This window comes from Ranitomeya imitator, chromosome 10 (genome assembly GCF_032444005.1).
Source record: "Ranitomeya imitator isolate aRanImi1 chromosome 10, aRanImi1.pri, whole genome shotgun sequence".
Lineage (NCBI taxonomy): Eukaryota > Metazoa > Chordata > Amphibia > Anura > Dendrobatidae > Ranitomeya > Ranitomeya imitator.
The window spans coordinates 14,805,656-14,822,019 of record NC_091291.1 but is presented as its reverse complement, the minus strand read 5'-3'; positions in this window follow the sequence as shown (position 1 = coordinate 14,822,019).

Sequence of the window (16,364 nt, the reverse complement as noted above, 5' to 3'; positions counted from 1 at the left end):
AGAAGGGGGCTGGCTTAGCTATTAAAATGACCAGTCCCAATTTCTCTATGTCTCAGCCGTGAACGAGAAGGGGACAGACTTAGTTAATAAAATGAGCAGCCAGACAGCCCCCTTCACGCAAAACACCAATGACGAGACGACACAGCAGAGAGTTTCCTGAACACAGGCTGGGGGGGGGGATGCTTTGAACCAGACAGATATTGGGGCTCTTTTTTAGCATATACGCGCTATATCTTGCTATTTAAAACACGTGTCAGCTGGACAATCCCTTTAAATCGGTCGGACATTGGCTTTCAGGGTGGCTACCTATAGGTGGCGCAGGAAAGACTATTCTCTTCCTTCTGGAGGAGAGCTGGAACTAAATGTCGCTCGTGGGCAAGGTGCAACAATCGATCGATAACCAGTTTTTCCCAAATTGGCCCCTTTAGGAACAATGGGACCCCCGTGTCCGGCACCGGCGTTCCCTAGTTGGCTCGGTCCTGCCTGACACAGAACCATCACATGGTTGGAAGTGAAAGCGTCCCCGGCTGGTGCTGCTCTCCGCTCACAGTGCCCTCTGCACAGAATACGACAGCAGCCCGGCCGGGCCTCGGGCCAGGACATTTCTGCCCTTTTATCGAGAAAAGCGGAGCATTGTCTTCCATCCAAAACACCACAATGTGGGGGGGGGGCACATACTTTCGTAGCATGTTTTTTTTGTAGCTTTTCTGACTATACACAATCCAACGCAACTACATTCACATTTTGCTAAGGAGATCTCAACTTGCAGAAGCCCACTCTAACATCTATATGCCTTAAAGGGGTTGCCGAGCAGAAAAAAAAAAGGGAAGGGATAACATAACAGAAGTATTAATTATTAAAATATAATAAAGAAGAATAAGTGGCACTCATCACTGGCGCATTATGTTGTGCTTTTTCAGTCGATGGTCATGCTACTACAGTTACAGCTGGTTTCGCCTCTAATTATGCTTCATCTGGAGCTCAAAAGTATAAATTACCTCCTCTTTGACACAAATAATCTCTGCAGCCAATTACTGGCCTTAGCAGTGGTGGATCAACCAGTAATGCTCCTCTAGTATGTCATTCCCCCTGTCCCCTTTTATAACAAGGGATTGTCCCTCTTCAGGACCACGAAATCCGGAAAAAAGACACTCAAGGAGGCCAAAAGGAGAACCCAATAACAGTCCCCGATTCATCGGATGTTTCTTACACAAATTTTTGATGAAAATTGCCCTGAAATTTAGCGCGTCTTTTAGACAGGGACTGTCATAATTGCCACCACTTTTCGAACGGAAAATTAGGATGAATTTACCAGTTGCGTTTCGCCGTGTCCTCTCCGACTCAAGCTCTTGTTCACTTGTCGAAAAGAGATGTCCACGACTACAAAAATTTTTGTAAAATTTCATGTAGTTTTACGTCAGAATTGTGTAAAAAAAAAAAAAGGATCAATCGAAGACTCTGTTTTTACCTAAAACTCAGCTTAGAGACCTGGATCTTGAAGGCGAGACTCGGCGGACGTCCCAGGAGCCTCCTTAGATAAATATGAGAAAGGCACCACCTGTTTAGACAAGACGTGGTGTTGACGTGTGGGTCGTTAGTAGGTGAGCTGGGCACAAACACCCTACTTAAAACATGGCCAGAAGACTGCCAGAGGTTGGAGTCTCGGTTGGTCATGAGAGTCCATTTACTCCCAGGTCTAGATCAGGTATTGAACTAAACCAAAGAGAGGGGAGAATAAACCATATTTTTGGAGCCCGGGTGATGCCACCACTAAATGACCGCTCTCTGGCTGAGCTTTCTGAAACCAGTTACAAGTCCAAGGCAGGAGAACGTTTGGTGCATCTAAGGAGGCTTTCCCTTTGGGCTGAAGCTGTAGACCGCACAGTCTTATACCAGGTTGTGGATGACCACCTACTAAAATCTAGCTCTAGTCGTGTTTTAAGGCTGTATCATTTTGCCCGGTTCCCAGCTGAATAATGGCCTTACCCTTCACCGGCCATATCTAGCTTAGAGCCGTTGAACGTTTCGCACAGATCTCCAGAGTAATGTTCTCCACCACACATTCCCTGGCAGGACACTAAACCTTATTACTAGGAAGCCTCGAGACTGAACAGAACTTCTCCTGCTCCCGGAACGATCATTACATTCCTATTTCCAGCTGTCCCACGAAATGAGCAGGACAACAGGGGTGCCCTCTATACAGACAGACCATATGGGCGAAACACGTGCGAGCTTAGAGAATAACCCGAGCCCATGAATCGGTAGATGGAATAACAGCACGGGATCGCTTGGCAAGATGGACATGAACTGCATAAAGACAAGAACAACAACAGTTCTCGTGATGGATCTAGGATAACGGAACGCAAGACAAGATGACTAATGAATACATAGGGTCACAATAGACTAACCACCGAGACCAAAGCCACCTATTCGTGTTGGACCAGAGTTCCCCCAACTTCAGTTACCAACAGGTCACGTTTTCCGGATTTTCTTCGCATTGCATAATAGAATTTTTACCTAGGCAATATGAGGGAAATCCTGAAAGCATGACCTGTTGGTGGCTCTTGAGGACTGGAGTTGAGGAACACGTTAGACCAGGGGTCTCAAACACGTGGCCCCTGAGGCTGCTTCATGCGACCTTCAGGCCCGGTTCAAGGGATTCGCCGACAGTAGCGTTTTATTTTAGCTGCGGATCACAGGAGGCAGGAGCCGGCTGCCGCGGCTAACTGTGCCCTCTACTAAAGAGAAATGAATATTCACGACTGTCCACGCCCATGGGAGTGGAGAGAAGTGAATACTCATTTCTCTTTAGCAGCGGTCACAGTAAGTGGAGTCGCCGGCTTCCTGCAGCGGCCAGGCGATCACGTGTGCCTGCTACTAAAAAGAATTAACATTCACTATTCTCCGTGCCTATGGGAGTGGAGAGCAGTGAGTATTCACTCCCTTAAGTAGCAGGCACACGTGATTGTCCGGCCACAGGAATCCAGCAACTGTGCCAGCTATTAAAGAGCAATGAATATTCACTGCTCTCCACTATTCCTAGTATTCCGGCAGCTGTCCTCTGCTTGTAGACAAACAAATCAGCTGCCGGCATCAGAACAAGACGATGCGAGGGAGCGCAGGAAATGAAAGGGAACCTGTCACCAAGTTTGGCCGATATAAGATATGGCCATCACCATTCAGGGCTGATATACATCATTCTATAATGCTGTATATCTGCCCCCAACCCAACCTGGAAGAAATGAAAAATAAGTTTTATTATACTCACCTGCGGGGCGGTCCGATAGGCGTCGCTGGTCTTGGTCCGACGCCTCTCATCTTCTTATGATCGCCGCCCTCCTGCTTTCTTCTTGTGGATGACGCGACCCTGCATCATCCACCCAGGCTCCCCAGCATAGCGCTCCTGCGCAGGCGTACTTCTCTGCCCTGTTGAGGCCAAGCAACATATTGCAGTGTGCATGCACCATGGCTTTTTGACCTTTTTCCGGCACTTGCGCCCTGCAGTATGTTGCTTGGTCTCAACAGGGCAGAGAAGTACGCCTGCGCAGGAGCGCGATGCTGGGGTTTCTGTGTGGATGATGCAGGGTCGCGTCATCCGCAAGAAGCAAGCAGGAGGGCGGCGATCATAAGAAGATGGGAGGCGTCGGACCAAGACCAGCGACACCCATCGGACAGGATTGCCCCGCAGGTGAGTATAATAAAAGTTATTATTCAGTTCTTCCAGGTCGGGTTGGGGGCAGATATACAGTATTATAGAATGATGTATATAAGCCCTGAATGGTGATGGCCATATCTTATATCGGCCAAACCTGGTGACAGGTTCCCTTTAAGTATAATAGTTTATGGTTTTTTTTAATGTTTTTCTGATGGAGGCCATATACCAGGATGGAGATGAGGGGACCATGAATACCAGGATAGGGATGAAAAGGGCCATACCTACCAGGATAGGGATGAGGGGGCCATGAATACCAGGATAGGGATGAGAAGCCATGCATACCAGGATAGGGATGAGGAGGCCATGAATACCAGGATAGGGATGAGGAGGCCATGAATACCAGGATAGGGATGAGGAGGCCATGAATACCAGGATAGGGATGAGGGAGCCATGAATCTCAGGATAGGGATGAGGGGGCCATGCATACCAGGATAGGGATGAGGAGGCCATGAATACCAGGATAGGGATGAGGGGGCCATGCATACCAGGATAGGGATGAGGAGGCCATGAATACCAGGATAGGGATGAGGGGGCCATGAATACCAGGATAGGGATGAGAAGCCATGCATACCAGGATAGGGATGAGGAGGCCATGAATACCAGGATAGGGATGAGGAGGCCATGAATACCAGGATAGGGATGAGGGGGCCATGCATACCAGGATAGGGATGAGGGGGTCATGAATACCAGGATAGGGATGAGGGGGCCATACCTACCAGGATAGGGATGAGGGGGCCATGAATACCAGGATAGGGATGAGGAGCCATGTATACCAGGATAGGGATGAGGAGCCATGTATACCAGGATAGGGATGAGGAGCCATGCATACCAGGATAGGGATGAGGAGCCATGCATACCAGGATAGGGATGAGGAGCCATGCATACCAGGATAGGGATGAGGGGGCCATGCATACCAGGATAGGGATGAGGGGGCCATGCATACCAGGATAGGGATGAGGGAGCCATATATACCAGGATAGGGATGAAAAGGGCCATGTATACCAGGATAGGGATGAGGGGGCCATGAATCTCAGGATAGGGATGAGGGGCCATGTATACCAGGATAGGGATGAGGGAGCCATATATACCAGGATAGGGATGAGGGGGCCATGAATACCAGGATAGGGATGAGGGAGCCATATATACCAGGGTAGGGATGAGGGGGCCATGCATACCAGGATAGGGATGAGGGGGCCATGAATACCAGGATAGGTTTGAGGGGGCCATGAATACCAGGATAGGGATGAGGGGGCCATGAATACCAGGATAGGGATGAGGGAGCCATATATACCAGGGTAGGGATGAGGGGGCCATGTATACCAGGATAGGGATGAGGGGGCCATGAATACCAGGATAGGTTTGAGGGGGCCATGAATACCAGGATAGGGATGAGGGGGCCATGCATACCAGGATGGGGATGAGGGGGCCATGAATACCAGGATGGGGATGAGGGGGCCATGAATACCAGGATGGGGATGAGGGGCCATGAATACCAGGATAGGGATGAGGGGGCCATGAATACCAGGATAGGGATGAGGGGGCCATGAATACCAGGATGGGGATGAGGGGCCATGAATACCAGGATAGGGATGAGGGGGCCATGAATACCAGGATAGGGATGAGGGGGCCATGAATACCAGGATGGGGATGAGGGGCCATGAATACCAGGATAGGGATGAGGGGCCATGAATACCAGGATAGGGATGAGGGGGCCATGAATACCAGGATAGGGATGAGGGGGCCATGAATACCAGGATAGGGATGAGGGGGCCATGAATACCAGGATAGGGATGAGGGGGCCATGTATACCAGGATAGGGATGAGGGGGCCATGAATACCAGGATGGGGATGAGGGGGCCATGAATACCAGGATAGGGATGAGGGGGCCATGAATACCTGGATTTTGGAGATATATGGGGACCTGGATGGGGACATTATATATAATATGGGGATCTGGATGGGGACATTATATATAATATGGGGATCTGGATGGGGACATTATATATAATATGGGGATCTGGATGGGGACATTATATATAATATGGGGATCTGGATGGGGACATTATATATAATATGGGGATCTGGATGGGGACATTATATATAATATGGGGACCTGGATGGGGACATTATATATAATATGGGGATCTGGATGGGGACATTATATATAATATGGGGATCTGGATGGGGACATTATATATAATATGGGGATCTGGATGGGGACATATATATAATATGGGGATCTGGATGGGGACATTATATATAATATGGGGATCTGGATGGGGACATTATATATAATATGGGGATCTGGATGGGGACATTATATATAATATGGGGATCTGGATGGGGACATTATATATAATATGGGGATCTGGATGGGGACATTATATATAATATGGGGATCTGGATGGGGACATTATATATAATATGGGGATCTGGATGGGGACATTATATATAATATGGGGATCTGGATGGGGACATATATATAATATGGGGATCTGGATGGGGACATTATATATAATATGGGGATCTGGATGGGGACATTATATATAATATGGGGATCTGGATGGGGACATTATATATAATATGGGGATCTGGATGGGGACATTATATATAATATGGGGATCTGGATGGGGACATTATATATAATATGGGGATCTGGATGGGGACATTATATATAATATGGGGATCTGGATGGGGACATTATATATAATATGGGGACCTGGATGGGGACATTATATATAATATGGGGATCTGGATGGGGACATTATATATAATATGGGGATCTGGATGGGGACATTATATATAATATGGGGATCTGGATGGGGACATTATATATAATATGGGGATCTGGATGGGGACATTATATATAATATGGGGACCTGGATGGGGATATATATATATAATATGGGGACCTGGATGGGGACATTATATATAATATGGGGACCTGGATGGGGACATTATATATAATATGGGGATCTGGATGGGGACATATATATAATATGGGGATCTGGATGGGGACATATACAATATGGGGACCTGGATGGGGATATATATATATAATATGGGGACCTGGATGGGGACATTATATATAATATGGGGACCTGGATGGGGACATATATATAATATGGGGATCTGGATGGGGACATTATATATAATATGGGGACCTGGATGGGGATATATATATATATAATATGGGGACCTGGATGGGGACATTATATATAATATGGGGACCTGGATGGGGACATTATATATAATATGGGGACCTGGATGGGGACATTATATATAATATGGGGACCTGGATGGGGACATATATATAATATGGGGACCTGGATGGGGACATTATATATAATATGGGGATCTGGATGGGGACATATATATAATATGGGGACCTGGATGGGGACATATACAATATGGGGACCTGGATGGGGACATATATATAATATGGGGATCTGGATGGGGACATATATATAATATGGGGACCTGGATGGGGACATTATATATAATATGGGGATCTGGATGGGGACATATATATAATATGGGGACCTGGATGGGGACATATACAATATGGGGACCTGGATGGGGACATTATATATAATATGGGGATCTGGATGGGGACATTATATATAATATGGGGATCTGGATGGGGACATATATATAATATGGGGACCTGGATGGGGACATTATATATAATATGGGGATCTGGATGGGGACATTATATATAATATGGGGATCTGGATGGGGACATATATATAATATGGGGACCTGGATGGGGACATATATATAATATGGGGATCTGGATGGGGATATATATATATATAATATGGGGACCTGGATGGGGACATATATATAATATGGGGACCTGGATGGGGACATATATATAATATGGGGACAAGTCTCGTACATGTGATCACCCCCAGCAGGTGCAAGTGACAAGTGTGTGAGTCCGGGGGCTGTGAGCTGCCCCCATAACATAGTACTAGTAATAGCAGGCGGCCATCCATAGCCTTCGCCCTGCACAATCACTGGTGCTGTCGCTAGCAGCAGATATCAGGCTGCCCGGCGTCCTGCTGCCGATTGTTCCATTCCCCCTTCCGTCCCTGTAACATGATGTGCTCCGAGAAATGGAGGCTGCAAAAGGGGAAAATAACACTATAATGTGACTGCGCCGTGATGTGTGGGGATCAGGTAACAAACCTGCAGGAGATTTCGGATACATTCACACCTGGAAGATTTGTTTGAGACGTTTCCAAAATGGAAAAAAAAAAAAAAAAGCGGCAGAAAAACCTGTGATTTTCTTTGCAGAAATGCGGTTGATTTGTAGCCGCCCCGTGTAAACATACCGCAAGAATACGACGGCGTCAGACAAACCCTCCCCACGGGTACAGGGGCGGATACGCTACGGACGTGTTCAGACAGTTTTGTCATGTTGACTTTTAAAATCGGCAATTTTAAAAAAAAGCTAGAAACTAAATATTGCACCGAGGGGTATGGAAAAAAAAAAGGAGCAATGTCACTTTTCTTTTAAATAAAGCGCTCCTCAATGAACTGGACATTGAAATCTGAAGGTGAAACTGTGAAAAGAGGCTTAAAAAACGTAAAAAAAAAAAAAAAATAGTTTTATTGTTTTTTTTAGCCCCTATAGTACAGGACATGTGCAGACACGTCACGGGGGTCCGCCGGGGATTAGTGTAGGGGCTGACAGATTGTGACGTGCGCAGAACCTGGAAGTCTGGATAATTTCAGAGCAATGCTGCTTTTTCCGAAATATTTTTTCTACCCCATTGATGTCAATGGGAGACAACTTTTGCATTAAAAATTAAATAAATAAAAATACTATAAAAACCAGGATGGCAAATGCCGTTATGGTCCGAGGGTCACAAGCGTCCATTGATGAGAACTCCGCATATAATATACATCCAGGAAGAAAATTTACCAAAAAATTTAAGAGAAAAAGGAGCTGAACTAAGAGAAGGTGACACAGGATTACTTACAGGCTCGGAGAGGTCTGGCCCCGGCTGATGGCTCCATGCTTTCGGGGAGAGTGCAGGGTCAGGGGTGGTGTGAGGGGCCGGCCGCTCGCTCCATGGGAGGGGGATGGGACAGGAGGCTCTGTGCAGTCATAAGACCAGTGACAATGAGAGGATGGGAGCGATCAATAACGCCGCGCTGATCAATGCAAAGACAAATCCCGAAATATCAGCCAATTCTGGCAATGGTCACGCTCTCGCTCAGGCTTCATGCACACGGGGCAAGAAAAAAAGCCTCATCGGCTTTGCAGGTACTGGGCGAAATCACCGACTTTGCGGTAAAAAACAAAATCGGCGTTTATAAAATCAATAGAGCAAATAGGAAACGGGGGCACATGAAGCCCCCCGCATCATTTACCCGCCTGGCGCTCCATGTCCGCGGCTCCAGACATTTTCTCGGGAGAGCGATCATGAATATTGTATATAAGGGCGAAACCGAAGACGGCGGATCGGGTGACCGCGTGCCGACATCCTACACCTGCCCGGTCCTGAGAACGGAGGAGCCACAGCGCTGATACCGCCATACGTCCCCCTTTACGTAAAAGGGTCTGATGCTGCAATAAAGGGGAAACCAATTCTCACGTCAACCCTAAGGTGATGTCTAATCCTTAAAGGGGTTGTCCGGTCACGGCATATTGACATGCTATGCACATCAATATGGATAGGTGGGACTCAGAGGCCAAGAAACCCCAGCGATCAGCCATTATGAGCCACCGTATATACACACGTATATGAACCGCTCCGTTCAGGGTGTAGCAGCCGCTGCCGGGTCCTGCAGAACAGATCCTATGCTTAATGTTCAGCTGTCAGACATCAGAGCGATACACAGTCGACCTACGCCCTACATACCCCCCCTACGTAGGAAGTCTCCTACCCCCTACATACCCCCCCTACGTAGGAAGTCTCCTACCCCCTACATGCCCCCCCCTACGTAGGAAGTCTCCTACCCCCTACATACCCCCCCTACGTAGGAAGTCTCCTACCCCCTACATGCCCCCCCCCCTACGTAGGAAGTCTCCTACCCCCTACATGCCCCCCCCCCTACGTAGGAAGTCTCCTACCCCCTACATGCCCCCCCCCCTACGTAGGAAGTCTCCTACCCCCTACATGCCCCCCCCCCCTACGTAGGAAGTCTCCTACCCCCTACATGCCCCCCCCCCTACGTAGGAAGTCTCCTACCCCCTACATGCCCCCCCCCCTACGTAGGAAGTCTCCTACCCCCTACATGCCCCCCCCCCCTACGTAGGAAGTCTCCTACCCCCTACATGCCCCCCCCTACGTAGGAAGTCTCCTACCCCCTACATACCCCCCCTACGTAGGAAGTCTCCTACCCCCTACATGCCCCCCCCCCCTACGTAGGAAGTCTCCTACCCCCTACATACCCCCCCTACGTAGGAAGTCTCCTACCCCCTACATACCCCCCCTACGTAGGAAGTCTCCTACCCCCTACATACCCCCCCTACGTAGGAAGTCTCCTACCCCCTACATACCCCCCCTACGTAGGAAGTCTCCTACCCCCTACATACCCCCCCTACGTAGGAAGTCTCCTACCCCCTACATACCCCCCCTACGTAGGAAGTCTCCTACCCCCTACATACCCCCCCTACGTAGGAAGTCTCCTACCCCCTACATACCCCCCCTACGTAGGAAGTCTCCTACCCCCTACATACCCCCCCTACGTAGGAAGTCTCCTACCCCCTACATACCCCCCCTACGTAGGATGTCTCCTACCCCCTACATACCCCCCCTACGTAGGAAGTCTCCTACCCCCTACATACCCCCCCTACGTAGGAAGTCTCCTACCCCCTACATACCCCCCCTACGTAGGAAGTCTCCTACCCCCTACATACCCCCCCTACGTAGGAAGTCTCCTACCCCCTACATACCCCCCCTACGTAGGAAGTCTCCTACCCCCTACATACCCCCCCTACGTAGGAAGTCTCCTACCCCCTACATACCCCCCCTACGTAGGAAGTCTCCTACCCCCTACATACCCCCCCTACGTAGGAAGTCTCCTACCCCCTACATACCCCCCCAAACACACACACACGTAAAAATCCAGTATGCCCGAATCTGCCATCAAGGTAACATCAACACATTGTTGATCAGCAGCTGTGCAACTACAACCCCCAGCATGTCCTGACTAACACAAAAGCTGATCCCCGACATCCTGCAGAATGGCCAAAGTCCAAGGAGAAGCCTGACGTTCCCGGGAAGGATATCTCCGCGGTTGTGAAACTGTGGGATTCAGCCTTGATCAGACACTTAAGTCTTGCAGCAGCTGTGCACATGGTGGCGACATTCCCGGCTCTGCTATATCGCACTGATTCATCTGCTGTAATCTCGTCCGTGGATCTGGGCTGAGCGAGTCTCAGCCAATGAATGGCGGCGCATACCTTCCCATACATGTCCTGTCCGCACCTGTTCTGGAGGTGCCCATGCTTTCCTAGCACTATGTGGCGGTATGTCAGCCGTGCACCCTACTATTCCAAGCTACCCAGTGTGTGCCAGAGCATTAACCCCTTAATAAACAGCCAATATGCCTTTTTTACATCAGTCATTACCTTAAGTCCCCCGCAGGTGCCCTGTGCTGCCCCGGACTAGGAGTGGAGATACGACCACGCCTTCAATCGTTCTCTATGGGACTGCGGAGGAAGTCTCATAGGCAATGAATGGAGCAATGGTCGCACCCCGTTACGGTGATCGGCGGGTGTCCCAGCAGTTGGATCTCCATCAGTTTCGTAGTTAACATGGATAGGTGATAACATATACTAATATGAATGATTGATCCCCTCTGGCATGGCGCCACCTAGTGGACAATTTGCACAATGACAGAAGACAGCACAGCCCCTCTGATCTCCCGCCGTGCCGGGTACTGCAGACCCTTATCCTCATCACAATCAGCGAGCAAAGTCGACCCAGACCCCAATCTGCTCACGCCCGAGAGCGGAGACACCCGACAGAACACAATCACACAGCGACAGATGCAAAAGTATTCACCCCCCGGAGCAACTTTTCTTTAAACATCAATATAAGTGCTGCATGAAAGCAACTCACCGCGACCGGACGACAGCGATAAACTGGTCAGTGGCGGGTCACACACAAAGGAACCATGTGCTAAGGTCCCTGTTATGGGGGCACAGCAGAGGAGAAGGACCCTGTTATGGGGGCACAGAAGGGGAGAAGGTCCCTGTTATGGGGGCACAGCAGGGGAGAAGGTCCCTGTTATGGGGGCACAGCAGGGGAGAAGGTCCCTGTTATGGGGGCACAGCAGAGGAGAAAGTCCCTGTTATGGGGGCACAGCAGGGGAGAAGGTCCCTGTTATGGGGGCACAGCAGGGGAGAAGGTCCCTGTTATGGGGGCACAGCAGGGGAGAAGGTCCCTGTTATGGGGGCACAGCAGGGGAGAAGGTCCCTGTTATGGGGGCACAGCAGGGGAGAAGGTCCCTGTTATGGGGGCACAGCAGAGGAGAAGGTCCCTGTTATGGGGGCACAGCAGGGGAGAAGGTCCCTGTTATGGGGGCACAGCAGGGGAGAAGGTCCCTGTTATGGGGGCACAGCAGGGGAGAAGGTCCCTGTTATGGGGGCACAGCAGGGGAGAAGGTCCCTGTTATGGGGGCACTGAGGAGAAAGTCCCTGTTATGGGGGCACAGCAGAGGAGAAGGACCCTGTTATGGGGGCACTGCAGGGGAGAAGGTCCCTGTTATGGGGGCACTGAGGAGAAAGTCCCTGTTATGGGGGCACAGCAGAGGAGAAGGACCCTGTTATGGGGGCACAGCAGGGGAGAAGGTCCCTGTTATGGGGGCACAGCAGAGAAGGTCCCTGTTATGGGGCACTGCAGAGGAGAAAGTCCCTGTTATGGGGGCACAGCAGAGAAGGTCCCTGTTATGGGGCCAAAGCAGGGGAGAAGGTCCCTGTTATGGGGGCACTGAGGAGAAAGTCCCTGTTATGGGGGCACTGAGGAGAAGGACCCTGTTATGGGGGCACAGCAGGGGAGAAAGTCCCTGTTATGGGGGCACAGCAGGGGAGAAGGACCCTGTTATGGGGGCACTGCAGGGGAGAAGGTCCCTGTTATGGGGGCACTGAGGAGAAAGTCCCTGTTATGGGGGCACAGCAGAGGAGAAGGACCCTGTTATGGGGGCACAGCAGGGGAGAAGGTCCCTGTTATGGGGGCACAGCAGGGGAGAAGGTCCCTGTTATGGGGGCACAGCAGGGGAGAAGGTCCCTGTTATGGGGGCACAGCAGGGGAGAAGGTCCCTGTTATGGGGGCACATCAGGGGAGAAGGTCCCTGTTATGGGGGCACAGCAGGGGAGAAGGTCCCTGTTATGGGGGCACTGCAGGGGAGAAGGTTCCTGTTATGGGGGCACTGCAGGGGAGAAGGTCCCTGTTATGGGGGCACAGCAGAGAAGGACCCTGTTATGGGGGCACAGCAGGGGAGAAGGTCCCTGTTATGGGGGCACAGCAGAGAAGGTCCCTGTTATGGGGGCACAGCAGACAAGGTCCCTGTTATGGGGGCACAGCAGGGGAGAAGGTCGGTGTTATGGGGGCACAGCAGAGAAGGTCCCTGTTATGGAGCACTGCAGAAGAGAAGGTCCCTGTTATGGGGGCACAGCAGGGGAGAAGGTCCCTGTTATGGGGGCACAGCAGAGAAGGTCCCTATTATGGGGGCACAGCAGAGGAGAAGGTCCCTGTTATGGGGGCACAGCAGAGGAGAAGGTCCCTGTTATGGGGGCACAGCAGAGGAGAAGGTCCCTGTTATGGGGCGCTGCAGGGGAGAAGGTCCCTGTTATAGGGGCACAGCAGAGAAGGTCCCTGTTATGGGGGCACAGCAGAGGAGAAGGTCCCTGTTATGGGGGCACAGCAGATGAGAAGGTCCCTGTTATGGGGGCACAGCAGAGGAGAAGGTCCCTGTTATGGGGGCACAGCAGAGGAGAAGGTCCCTGTTATGGGGGCACAGCAGAGGAGAAGGTCCCTGTTATGGGGGCACAGCAGAGGAGAAGGTCCCTGTTATGGGGGCACAGCAGAGAAGGTCCCTATTATGGAGCACTGCAGAGGAGAAGGTCCCTGTTATGGGGGCACAGCAGAGGAGAAGGTCCCTGTTATGGGGCGCTGCAGGGGAGAAGGTCCCTGTTATGGGGGCACAGCAGAGGAGAAGGTCCCTGTTATGGGGGCACAGCAGAGAAGGTCCCTATTATGGAGCACTGCAGAGGAGAAGGTCCCTGTTATGGGGGCACAGCAGAGGAGAAGGTCCCTGTTATGGGGGCACAGCAGAGGAGAAGGTCCCTGTTATGGGGGCACAGCAGAGAAGGTCCCTATTATGGAGCACTGCAGAGGAGAAGGTCCCTGTTATAGGGGCACAGCAGAGAAGGTCCCTGTTATGGGGGCACAGCAGAGGAGAAGGTCCCTGTTATGGGGGCACAGCAGATGAGAAGGTCCCTGTTATGGGGGCACAGCAGAGGAGAAGGTCCCTGTTATGGGGGCACAGCAGAGGAGAAGGTCCCTGTTATGGGGGCACAGCAGAGGAGAAGGTCCCTGTTATGGGGGCACAGCAGAGGAGAAGGTCCCTGTTATGGGGGCACAGCAGAGAAGGTCCCTATTATGGAGCACTGCAGAGGAGAAGGTCCCTGTTATAGGGGCACAGCAGAGAAGGTCCCTGTTATGGGGGCACAGCAGAGGAGAAGGTCCCTGTTATGGGGGCACAGCAGATGAGAAGGTCCCTGTTATGGGGGCACAGCAGAGGAGAAGGTCCCTGTTATGGGGGCACAGCAGAGGAGAAGGTCCCTGTTATGGGGGCACAGCAGAGGAGAAGGTCCCTGTTATGGGGGCACAGCAGAGAAGGTCCCTATTATGGAGCACTGCAGAGGAGAAGGTCCCTGTTATGGGGGCACAGCAGAGGAGAAGGTCCCTGTTATGGGGCGCTGCAGGGGAGAAGGTCCCCGTTATGGGGGCACAGCAGAGGAGAAGGTCCCCGTTATGGGGGCACAGCAGAGAAGGTCCCCGTTATGGAGCACTGCAGAGGAGAAGGTCCCCGTTATGGGGGCACAGCAGAGGAGAAGGTCCCCGTTATGGGGGCACAGCAGAGGAGAAGGTCCCCGTTATGGGGGCACAGCAGAGAAGAAAGTCCCCGTTATGGGGGCACAGCAGGGGAGAAGGACCCCGTTATGGGGGCACAGCAGGGGAGAAGGACCCCGTTATGGGGGCACAGCAGGGGAGAAGGACCCCGTTATGGGGGCACAGCAGGGGAGAAGGACCCCGTTATGGGGGCACAGCAGGGGAGAAGGACCCCGTTATGGGGGCACAGCAGGGGAGAAGGACCCCGTTATGGGGGCACAGCAGGGGAGAAGGACCCCGTTATGGGGGCACAGCAGGGGAGAAGGACCCCGTTATGGGGGCACAGCAGGGGAGAAGGACCCCGTTATGGGGGCACAGCAGGGGAGAAGGACCCCGTTATGGGGGCACAGCAGGGAGAAGGACCCCGTTATGGGGGCACAGCAGGGAGAAGGACCCCGTTATGGGGCACAGCAGGGGAGAAGGACCCCGTTATGGGGGCACAGCAGGGGAGAAGGACCCCGTTATGGGGGCACAGCAGGGGAGAAGGACCCCGTTATGGGGGCACAGCAGGGGAGAAGGACCCCGTTATGGGGGCACAGCAGGGGAGAAGGACCCCGTTATGGGGGCACAGCAGGGGAGAAGGACCCCGTTATGGGGGCACAGCAGGGGAGAAGGACCCCGTTATGGGGGCACAGCAGGGGAGAAGGACCCCGTTATGGGGGCACAGCAGGGGAGAAGGACCCCGTTATGGGGGCACAGCAGGGGAGAAGGACCCCGTTATGGGGGCACAGCAGGGGAGAAGGACCCCGTTATGGGGGCACAGCAGGGGAGAAGGACCCCGTTATGGGGGCACAGCAGGGGAGAAGGACCCCGTTATGGGGGCACAGCAGGGGAGAAGGACCCCGTTATGGGGGCACAGCAGGGGAGAAGGACCCCCGTTATGGGGGCACAGCAGGGGAGAAGGACCCCGTTATGGGGGCACAGCAGGGGAGAAGGACCCCGTTATGGGGGCACAGCAGGGGAGAAGGACCCCGTTATGGGGGCACAGCAGGGGAGAAGGACCCCGTTATGGGGGCACAGCAGGGGAGAAGGACCCCGTTATGGGGGCACAGCAGGGGAGAAGGACCCCGTTATGGGGGCACAGCAGGGGAGAAGGACCCCGTTATGGGGGCACAGCAGGGGAGAAGGACCCCGTTATGGGGGCACAGCAGGGAGAAGGGACCCCGTTATGGGGGCACAGCAGGGGAGAAGGACCCCGTTATGGGGGCACAGCAGGGGAGAAGGACCCCGTTATGGGGGCACAGCAGGGGAGAAGGACCCCGTTATGGGGGCACAGCAGGGGAGAAGGACCCCGTTATGGGGGCACAGCAGGGGAGAAGGACCCCGTTATGGGGGCACAGCAGGGGAGAAGGACCCCGTTATGGGGGCACAGCAGGGGAGAAGGACCCCGTTATGGGGGCACAGCAGGGGAGAAGGACCCCGTTATGGGGGCACAGCAGGGGAGAAGGACCCCGTTATGGGGGCACAGCAGGGGAGAAGGACCCCGTTATGGGGGCACAGCAGGGGAGAAG